The 12397-nt window shown below is 32.9% G+C and overlaps 1 pseudogene; it reads left to right on the top strand.

The window, feature by feature from the left end:
* The first annotated feature begins 5499 nt into the window (after positions 1-5499).
* On the top strand, positions 5500-10779 carry LOC147934589 (uncharacterized; annotated as a pseudogene).
* Positions 10780-12397: the final 1618 nt, after the last annotated feature.

Consider the following 12397-nt stretch of genomic DNA (forward strand, 5'->3'; position numbering starts at 1 on the left):
CAAGGAATGAGTATGTTGATGAGATAACTGCCTTCATGTTATCTCAGGTTGGAGGAGAAGCAAAAGAATATTTAAGCTCAGATAGCATAGGCAAAGCGGATACAGTGGGAGCAGATTATGAAGCACTATATCCTGTAGAGTATTTAAACTCTTTAGAGTTTCCTGGTTTGCCCAAGCACAAGATAACCCTCAAAAAAGGAGTCCCAATAATGCTTCTACGGAACATAAATCAAAAGGAAGGAATGTGCATCGGTACAAGAATGATAGTCACTAATTTAGGAGAAAGAGTGATAGAAGCTGAAATAGTAACAGGAACGCATGTTGGGAAGAAGGTATTCATACCAAGGATTATTATATCACCCCCAGAATCAAATCATCCCTTCACCCTTCGAAGACGACAGTTTCCAGTTAGAGTTTGCTATGCCATGACAATTAATAAAAGTCAAGGCCAAAGCTTAAAGAATGTTGTCCTCTATCTGCAAAGTCCAGTTTTTAGCCACGGACAACTATATGTTGCTCTTTCCAGAGTTACATCTCCTAATGGCCTCACTATTCTACAAGGAGAAGAAACTAAAAAAAGTGGCACTACAAATATTGTCTACAAGGAAACCTACAATGAGCTACCCAAAGACAATGGTAAATCCCTACACTTATTACCAAACAAATGTAATTTATTGACACTCTTCTCTAATGATGCAGGATCAAATTCCATCGAATTTCAGACCGTAGACACACCTTCCAGAACACCAATTGTAAGAAATACTCAAGATTTTAAATCCAATGATCGAAACCAATAATGCTGGCTTTCAATGGAAACAAAAAAAAAAACAAACTGACCAAAGTCTATAATCACGCACATATGCAGGTTTAACCAAAAGGAAGAAAGCAGAGTCGGGGAAAGTAGAGGAATGAAAAAGACTCTCAAGTATAGTTTAACTACCACAAAAAGAGATACAGAACTTACATCACAACGATCTTATGTAAACTTCCATTAGGCATGTTACTGTAAATCAGACATAACAGCTTCTTCTTTATTCTCGATTTGGTGTTTCCTGCAGTTTTTTAAAAAGAAATTCTCGATTTGGTGTTTCCTGCAGTTTTATAAAAAGAAATTTGAAGTCAATTTCAACAAATAGAAATTATTCAGTTTATCGCCTCACACAACACTGATTTTAGAAAAGGCAAAAAATATAAACAATGGCGAAACAAAACTAAACCAAACCCGAACGAAAACCCAAACATATAAAGAAGAAAACTAACATTGACTACTAAAAAAAAACCTATAAAAACATAAAGAAAGATAAATTTAAACCACGAACCCTCCATCACAACCTACAATTATAATTCAGATAACCAAAATTGAGTAATAGAAAGATAAGATAACTTCCTCTTACAGAACCAACACACAAAGGATTTTTTTTTTAAAACAAACACCGAAAGGAACCAGATTGAAAAAGCCACACTTACAATGTCATTATAACGGCAACAAAATTTTAATTTTTTAATTTTTAAAAGGATACCCGGTAGTATCCCCATTCAATAGTCTTAACCCGAAATATGAAGGAAAAACAAACCATTTACAAAACAAATACCTAAAACCTCAGCTCATGTCTGGTTCGACCGACAAAATGAAAACAAATTTCTAAAAAACATCAACCAATATAGAACTTAAAAAAAAACCTATGGTCTTATACAATATAAAAAGGCATCCGCTCTCAGTCAATGAGACAAATAATCTACAACAATCTTTTACTAACAAAACAAAGGCTGAGTAATTAACACCAATGATACATGAAACACCGTACAATATCGTGTAGCCATGAGTATATTATCTTATCAAGCAATATACGATTAGAACATATGATTCAACGAATAATAATAAAACTATCAACGTAGCCTTAAGCACTGTGTAACAAAATACTTAATAATAAAATACTGTAACAATCAAATAATCCAATAAGACTTCGGTAACCACATACACTAATTAAGTTGATAGGCATGAGAACACGTATACTAAAATATGTATAAGCCGATCAATTATTAAAAGTGAGGTTACATATCTCTATTGGAAACGATGATGGTGAGATCGGGAGCACAGGGAAAAGACGGCAGAGATTTGTATTTTGCTAGCTCACATGGTTAGGGGATGAAACGTACGGTGACGGCTGCGGGGTTTTTTTTTTTTTCTTTTTTTCCGGCTAAATTTAGAGTGTGCCGATAATTTGTTATAACAAGAAGTTTAAAGAATTGTTATTTTATATTATTATTTTTTCTATATAATACCACATATATATAGGAATATATATTAGGATTTAAGGTTTATATTAATTGGCCTACAATATATTTATAACAGAATAGAGAATAATCAAAAGTTGAGAAAGAAGAAAGGGATGTAAATATGTAATATCCAAATTTTGAAATATCTCTCACGGTGACACGGCCCAGTCAAGAAGACACTCTAAATCCAATTGTTACATGACAAGTGTGATGCTAGTAACGAGAGCAATGTCCACGTCGGGTGTTTGTGTCTTTTGGAGCTGGTGGTTCTTTTGGAATTGGACATCTTACTGGACAACTAGACAAGTAAGTTTATAGTTTCAGCCGGACAAGTTAAAGTGGTAGGGTTTGTCAAAATTACCTATCCCAATAGATTCAATCCAATTTGATTAATTAATTTAAAATAAATGTAAGATTAAAAAATCAGAAAATATGTTTGTTTTGCGTAATACTCTTATGGACTAAAGATCCTGATAAGCACGGGTTGAAATTTATTTTATTAACATTGTAATTTTTTATAAAACATAATTTATGTGATTGTTTTTAATAATTTTTTTGGATAAAATATTATGCAATAAAATCATATGCTAAATATGATGACTTGAAAAAGATACTTATTTTGTAAGTTTTATATTGTTAATGATTCTAGATAAGTAGCCGTGTTATAATACTGCTTAAATTTTACTTTATACAAAATTTTGTATATTTTCTATTTTAAAATAAAATTTTAATATGTTGTATTAGTTTATATATATGAGTTTATTTCAACAATGTATATTCTACCTCATGACTTGAATGTCATTATAAGACATAATTTTGTGAATTTGGTTTTAAAAAGCAAGTTATTATATTATGAGTAATCTTATTATATAAAGTTAGGTTTTCAAAGTTAGCCATTAACAAGATCGTGACACATGTCAAGTATACTGATGAGATTTTGACATATGTCGAAAAATTATTATTTTCAAAACAACTAATTAAGATAATAACATTAATTCTACATAAAATTTACATGTTTATATATATATATATATATATAAAATACTAAATCAAAAAGAAAAATTAAGAAAACTAATATATATTCCATTGTCTGATAATTATATTATACATGTTTTCTCAATTAGATTTTGACATGTATAAACAAAATAATAATTCATTAAGCATGTATGTTATTATTAATCAATAAATAGTGAATAACAAATCTAAAAAAAATAACAATATATCTACATAAAATTTACATGTTTATATCGAAAGCTTTGATGTTTGATTTTTTATTTTGATATAATTTTGTTGATCTATTGTGGGTCTTTCATTTATGCAGTTTCTTCAGTGGAAGCTATTATATAAAGTTGGGTTTTCAAAGTTAGCCGTTAACAGGATCGTGACACGTGTCAAGTATACTGATGAGATCTTGACATATGTCAAAAATTATTATTTTCAAAACAGCTAATTAAGATAATAGCATTAATTCTACATAAAATTTACATGTTTAGATATATATATAAAAAATACTAAATCAAAAAGAAAAATTAAGAAAACTAATATATATTCCATTGTATGATAATTATATTATACATGTTTTCTCAATTAGATTTTGACATGTATAAACAAAAAATAATAATTCATTAAGCATGTATGTTATTATTAACCAATAAATAGTGAATAACAAATCTAAAAAAAATAACAATATATCTACATAAAATTTACATGTTTATATCGAAAGCTTTGATGTTTGATTTTTTTTTGATATAATTTTGCTGATCTATTGTGGGTCTTTTATTTATGCGGGTTCTTTAGTGGAAGCTATCAGATGCAATAAAATGCAATTAAAATATATAAAGCCCGCTAAATTAATCGAGGATGGAAACACTGATGAAGGTTCCAAAAGTGATTCTAGAATTAGTAGCATTATAAGTTTTGAAGATTAGTCAGTGGTTGATGTTCTGATCAAAATCTAGAGTTTTCTCTTCTAGATAATGTCAATGATTCCAATACTGTTTAAACCCAGATATATAGAGAAATATATAAGAACTTTTGATTCGGGAAGAAATAAGTTGAGAACTTACTATTCAAGAATATTTGAGACGAGGTCATAGTTCTAAATAGTTTTGGTACAATGTGATACTTCTGAGGAGTAAATAGGTCATTGATCCTTTAACGTGATTATGACATATGTCAAGTTTTGGATTGTTTATAAATTTTATATTTTATATATTTGAATTATCTAAGACTTATATATACTATCATGATTATAATTTTCAATTTTTTCTTTTTATTATGTTATATTAACTTTGTTTCAATTTCTCAATTTTTATTGGGTTGGTCATAAAATCATTGTAATCGAGTAAATAATTTTCACCAGTTGTTCATCCAAAATATTTTTGGAGTTTAAATATTTATGGTTAAAGAAACTATATCACAAAACAATTTTAATAATTATAAGAACTAGAATCAAGCCATAATGAAAGTAAAGCAATATAAAAGTTGTTTAATTTGTTTAAGAACATGAAAACATATTGTAATTGTATGTGGCTACTAATTATATGTTGCTTTGATAAATTCTTTGTATGTAAAATATTTTGTAATAAGTTGTGAAACGTTTTTGAAATTTGAAAATAATAATATTTGTAATGATGAGTATTTGACAAAAAAATTGGTGGGATATAATTTAGCTTTAGATTATTGTAATAATTGTTATAATATATTAAAAATCTAAATAAATGTATAAAGTTAAATACAAATATGGTTTTTTCTCTAACTAAAATTATTTTAATATTTACTTCAGGAAATACAATTTCTATTTATTTTTTTTTTAAATTGTTTAATATTTAGGATTTATTTTCTTCAACAATTTTAAAACCTGCACATCGTGCAGGCCCTTCTCTAGTTTAATATATTGTTATACTTTTTGTTTTTTTTACCAACGAATGATGGCGTCTCTCTGTAGAGGCGATTTTTTCGCGATTCTAACTTCCGGCTTCTCCGGTCTTCTTCTCCGTCTAGGAGTGATTTTCCGACCAACAGAAATGTTGATCCCTGTTTGTGCGTTTCAGTTGGCGGTTGTATTCTATCGTTATGTATCGATAGGTATTTTTTCCTGAAAATTTGGAACTCAACCGCCTCAGGAAACCGCCATGGCGATATCTATATAATCGACAATTCTTCTCACAATTTCTCAATCACTTCTCCTCTGTTCTTACCCATCATCCTCTCACCCTCACAATGAGTGACTATCTTTGAAAATCTGTTCAAGATCTCAATTTGGGTATTGATGACATCCCAATACCTCTCCCTCCGGAATTCTGTGAACGTGCGGCGAACATTAACCGTTTCTCCTTGGTGGTTACCCCTGTCAACCCCCGGAAGCAGAATCTTTGTGCACTTATACGCCAAATGCCTCGAGTATGGGTTTTTTTTGATGGCTGTGTTGGGCGGATAATCGATGATGGTCGTGTTCAATTCCATTTCCAGACCGAAGAATCTCACAACCTGGTGCTTAATCGTGGACCCTGGTCATTTAACGGCTGGATGCTCACGACTCATCGATGGTATCCAAATATAGCCGATGGAGAAATGAAGATAATCCCCTTCTGGGTTCAAATTCAAGGTATTCCGACTCTCTACTTAACAAATGCTATGGCTAGATGGGTTGGAAATCGTTTAGGGTTTGTTACTGAGGTTGACTATGATGAAAACACTACCCAAGTAGGAGCGGTTAGAGTAAAGATAGCATGGAATATTGAGGATCCTCTCCGTTTTAAAAAAAACCTCCAATTTATTGTTGGGGAGAACACTATCGTTAAATTTCGTTATGAGAGATTAAGGAACTTCTGTAGCAAATGTGGTTCTTTGAAACATGACATCAAAGATTGTCCCTTGAACTTTGATGACGAGTCTCAAGGAGATCCTGGAGATAGTAGTGATAATGATAATCACTCGACTGGAGACAACAACATGTCAGAAACAGACACTTTGCTATCCATCAACCCTTCTGCTCTTATTCTGGGACTTCAGATGGCTCCACCAACTATTAACATTACACAACCTGACAAGGGCATCAGAGGCACATCAAGGGTGTCGTTTGTGTTTCCTGATGGAGATTTAAATGCAGAGAAGATACGCTACTTTCAGGCCAAACAGAAGACCAACACTCACGACCTTAACTGTTATGAGGATCTAATTGAGGCATCTTCTGATAACGCCCTTTCTGAATTCGTTTTCATGAAGCGTAAAAAAGTAACGTTTAAGGAGGCTTTCAACAAAGAAGAGGCAGCGGAGGAATTGGCGGTCCTGAGCCAATTCAATAAGAAGAGCAAGACTACAGGCTCCTTAGGTTCATTCTCAGTCAACCAACGATTCGACGGAGGCGCGGGGGGCCCGGTTCCCCCAGATCCAATATGCGAGTCCTCTCCTGGAATTGTCAGGGCATAGGACCATCGCTAACGCAATCTCGACTCACTAGCCTATGTCGTATAACTAAGTGTGATGTTCTTTTTCTTATCAAAACTCTTAATCAGTGTGATGTGTTACATAAACTTAAGTATGATTTAAGATTTGCTAATATACTTATCCAGCCCCCTCATGGAAGGAGTGGAGGCTTAGCTCTGATGTGGAAACAGAATGTAGCCCTCAGTCCAATTTCAATGGATGAGCGCCTCATTGATGTCTCTGTAAACATTAATAATATAAGCTTTTATTTGTCTTGTGTGTATGGTCACCCAGTTCAAAATGAAAGATATCATTTATGGGAGAGACTGGAAAATTTATCCTACCATCATCTTGATCCTTGGTTACTCTTAGGAGATTTCAATGAAATTCTCAACAACTCAGAAAAACTTGGTGGTCCAGCCAGGGCTGATTTGACATTCCGTGACTTCCAACACATGGTGACAAGCTGTGATCTTGAAGATATTCGACACAGGGGGGATAAGTTTTCATGGGTAGGAGAACGACACTCCCATACCGTTAAATGTTGTTTAGATAGAGCGTTTCAAAATGGTCCATGGGGAGCTGCCTTTCCTTACGCTGAAGTTGAATTCTTAGACTTCACAGGATCTGACCATAAGCCAATCTCAATAAACTTTAATATCGGATCCCCATATAGAAGACGAGCCTTTTACTTTGATAAACGTTTATGCGATATTGATGGCTTTAAATAGGCTGTTAAACAAGGATGGGAAATACGAAAACCGGACCAGAACATCCCAATTTCCAGTCGAATTGTCTCTTGTAGGAAAGCGATGGCAAACCTTAAATACGATAATCAACTGAACTCTCAGACTCGAATAAAGGCTTTACAATCTCAACTTAATACAGCAACGGAAAGCCTAAACCCTATTGTACGAAGGCATATCCCAATCTTACAAGATGAGCTGACAAAGGCGTATTTGGATGAAGAGATACATTGGAAACAGAAAAGTAGAAATCAATGGATGTTGGAGGGGGATCGAAATACAAGTTTTTTCTATGCTTGTGCTAACATACGATACACAAAAAATCAAATAAACTCGATCTAGGATACATATGTAAATATGTTGTATGGTTATAAAGCAAAAGGAGAGCACGCTCAAGATTTTTTCCAAAACATATTTTCCACTAATGGCCATCAAGTAACAAAATATGTTTTCTCTGATTTCCAACCAAGAGTTACTTCAGATATGAACGATGACCTCACTCGGCCCTTTGATACTCAAGAAATCTATGAGGCAGTGTGTCAAATAGGTGAGGATAGAGCCCCTGGTCTCTATGGTATAACAGCCTGTTTTTATAGAACATGTTGGGATATTGTTGGCATTGATGTCATAAGAGAAGTACAACAATTCTTTGATACGAAATCAATGCCTCAACAGTTGAACCATACCAACATATGTCTAATAGCAAAAATAGACAATCCAATCACTTTTTCTGATTATCGACCTATAACACTCTGCAATGTCATGTATAAAATCATCTCAAAGTGCTTAGATCGCCGACTTAAAAAACATTTGAATGGGATAATTTCGGATGCACAAGCAGCTTTCATTCCAGGACGACTGATTCAAGATAACATCATGTTAGCTCATGAGGTCATGCACTCCCTTAAAGCCCGAAGGAGAGTGTCTAAGTCATATATGGCGGTTAAAAAAGATGTTAGCAAAGCTTATGATCGTGTAGAATGGAATTTCCTGAGATCTACACTTCAACTCTTTGGTTTTAGCGAGAAGTGGATTAATTGGATCATGGCCACTGTTGAATCGGTGGGTTATTCTGTACTAATCAATGGTTCACCTTTTGGCCATATCAAACCGGAAAGAGGCATTCGACAAGGGGACCCCCTCTCTCCTTACCTTTTCATATTATGCTCAGACATATTGAGTCATCTCATTCAATCAAGGGTAGTGGATAAAGATATCAAAGGTGTTAAAGTTGGAGATAATGCACCTAGAATAACTCATCTCCAATTTGCTGATGACTGCCTTTTCTTTTGCCAAGCTAATGTGAAAAACTGCAAAGCATTAAAAGATGTTTTTGATGTTTATGAATACTATTTTGGCCTACAAATCAACACGGCCAAATCTATGATAACCTTTGGTTCCTGCGTGTATGGTTCAACACAGAACAGGTTGAAAGCGATACTAGACATCCTGAATCATGGAGGTGGTGGCAAATACTTGGGTTTGCCAGAAAAGTTTGGCAAGAAAAAGAAAGAAATGTTTGAGTATATAATTACAAAAGTGAAGCAGAGAACATCTAGTTGGAGTGCGAAGAGACTCTCCCCATCAGGCAAAGAAATAATGCTCAAATAAATTACACTAGCCATGCCTGTGTATGCGATGTCTTGTTTTAAACTCCCTAAAGGTGTTATAACAGATATTTATTCGATACTCAAGAAATATTGGTGGGAAAAAGATGCTCAACATAAGGGAATCACCTGGATAGCTTGGAACAAACTGCAACGTTCAAAAAAAGAAGGGGGACTAGGTTTTCGAGATCTTGAAAAATTTCACGATGCTCTTTTAGCTAAACAGGCGTGGCGTCTAATCCAATATCCAAATTCAATGTTTGCACAGATAATGAAGGCTCGTTACTACAGAGACACGACGGTGTTAGAAGCAAAACCAAGGAAGAATCAATCATATGGCTGGTCATCTATTTTAGTAGGCATCTCGCTAATTAAAAAGGGATCACGGTTCAACATTGGAGATGGAAAAACAGTAAGAATAGGTATGGATAATGTTCTTGATACAAATCCTCCAAGACCAATTGCTGTTGTCAATGATGGAAATAATGAAACTATAAACACTCTCATGTCATATTCGGGACAAGTTAGATCATGGGATATGGCAAAGCTTCACACACAAATCAAACTAGAGGACATTGATGAAATCAAAAACATGTTTCTATCACAAGCAGATCAACCGGATACACTCATATGGAACTATAGTACTTCGGGTGACTACACTGTTAAATCATGCTACTGGCTGTTAACGCATGATCCCCTATCCTGTGATATCCCACCAGATATACCTCATGGTTCTCCTGAACTTAAGAACAAAATCTGGAGATTACCAATAATTCCAAAACTAAAACACTTTCTTTGGCGAATTATTTCACGAAGTCTTCCAACTTTAACTCGCTTATGTTCTCGTGGTATGAACTTGGATACGTTATGCTCTAGATGTCGTCAAGCAGAGGAAACGATCAACCATGCATTTTTTACATGCCCTTTTGCAACTATGGTTTGGCGTTTTTCAAGTACCTCTCATATTAACATAGCAAATTTAGCAAATGATGCGGAAGAGAATATCTCTAATCTCATTACTTCAATTCTCAACACTGCAACTTCAAATGCTGAATCAATGCTACCAATTTTTTTACTATGGAGAATTTGGAAAGCAAGGAACAATAGTGTCTTCAATACTTTAGGGAAAGTCCATCAAAAACTGTCTTATGGTCTAAATCAGATGCGAAACAATTCTATGATCTCACTCATTGTAGAGATAATCTTAACCAGAGGAGGGATGGAAATCGAAATACTCATTGATGGAGACCACCATCAGTCGACTATGTGAAATGCAACTTCGATGTTGGATACAATAAACATAATCATGAAGCAACTGGGGGATGGATTATTCAAAACAATATAGGATCGGCATTAGCTTGGGGTGCAACTCGTCTCTCACATACGTCTTCACCATTGGAAGCGGAAGCAAAAGCTATGCTCGTAGCACTACAACAATCTTGGATCAGAGGATACACTTCGTCAATTATAGAAGGAGACTGTGAAGTTCTAATAAACATCGTCAATGGCAAAACGAGACATAGACAGCTCATTAACATCCTCCTTGATTTAAAGTTTTGGATATCGAAATTTCAATTTTTAGCTCTGTTTTTACAAAAAGAACTTGTAATAAGTCAGCTCATTTGTTAGCACAGCTTGGATGTAATTCTACTCTTTTTTATGCTGAATCTGTAATCAAGCCTCTATGGCTCCATGAACAATTATGTATTGATCAGTCTTAAATCAATAATATGTTCTTTATGAGAGAAAAAAAAATACTTTTTGTTTTAATATATTTTGTTTTTTGAAATTCTTTCATATTATAGTGACATATTATTGACATTGCTATAACAAACCAATTTAGAGTGTTTATAGTTTCTAACTTTAATATCAAGTTTCAATATTTTAAAAATATTTCAAAATAAATTATTTAAATTTTATTATCTTATTATATAAACCTTAGTTCTCATAGTTAGTAACTCACCGGATCGTGACACATGTCAGTTTTAACGATCAGAGATCAAATTTAAAGATTCACCAGATCGTGACACGTGTCAATTTTAACGATTAAATATCAAACCAGATCGTGACACATGTTAGTTTTAACGATCAGAGATCAAAGTTAAAAACTCACCGGATCATGACACATATCAATTTAACGATTAAATATCAAAATCAGTAACTCATCAGATCATGACATGTGTCAATTTTAACGATCAGAATACAGTTTTCAAGCTAGGTAAAACGAAGAATAAGATAATTGTAATCTTATTATATTAATTTTTTTTGTTAATCCTAAAAAGAAAATATTTGTAAATACACCCCTCTATATCTTATTATATAAAGTATGGTTTCAAAAGTTACTAATTCATAAAGTCGCGACATGTGTCAAAATCTTATTATTTTGGAGATTATTAGAATAATAATTAAACATTGTATTAATTATAAAATTTTGTAATTTTAAAGAAAAAGGAATCGTCCTAAAAATTTTACAATAATTAAACTTATACAAAACAATCCTACGTTATATTGAATTCCTTGGCCTAATCTTAAAAGAAAAAGAATTTAAGTATAAAGTTATGTATTCTCTTAGATATTTGTCATATATATAGAGAGGACGATGTCTTTTCGATGTATCAAACTCAATTAGAATTTTCAAACATGAGCACTACAGATGAAAATCAAAACTGTGGAAGTAACGAAAAGTCAGCCAAGAAAATGAATAGAACCATTATGAATAATGATCAGATTGTTATGAGGGAGGAAGCGCTTACCGCTGAACCTCATATGCGACTGAAACTAGCTACACTTCAGGCATGGTTCGACAAACTAAATCAATGCGTAAGTATAAAACTCATATTCAGCTTCACATACATATTTTTTTCATAATTGACTAATATTATATAACAAAATATAGGGACTCCAGCTTACAACTATGCAGCTAAGAAAATAGTAACAACTTTAACTTTTTCTCTTTTTTTGAGACATTTTTATCTAACAAAAACATATATTTCAGGATATATTACAAATGATCAAAAGAAGTTAAAACTAGCAAAAATTTGAAACATAAAAATAACAAATAAATAGTATATGATATTATATGTGTTTTCTCAATTATAATATTATTAATCAATAAATAGTGAATAACAAATCTAAAAAAATAACATAAGTTATGTCAAAAGAATCATTATTTTTGAAACATAATAGGAATAACTAATTAAGAAAATAATATTATATCTACATAAAATTTACATGTTTATATCAAAAGCTTTAAACTTTGATTTTTTTTCTGATATAATTTTGCCGATATATTTTGGGTCTTTAATTCGTGCGGGTTCTTCAATGGAAGCTATCAGATGC

Source organism: Camelina sativa, chromosome 11 (assembly GCF_030686135.1).
Source record: "Camelina sativa cultivar CO46 ecotype springtype chromosome 11, ASM3068613v1".
Taxonomy (NCBI): Eukaryota; Viridiplantae; Streptophyta; class Magnoliopsida; order Brassicales; family Brassicaceae; genus Camelina; species Camelina sativa.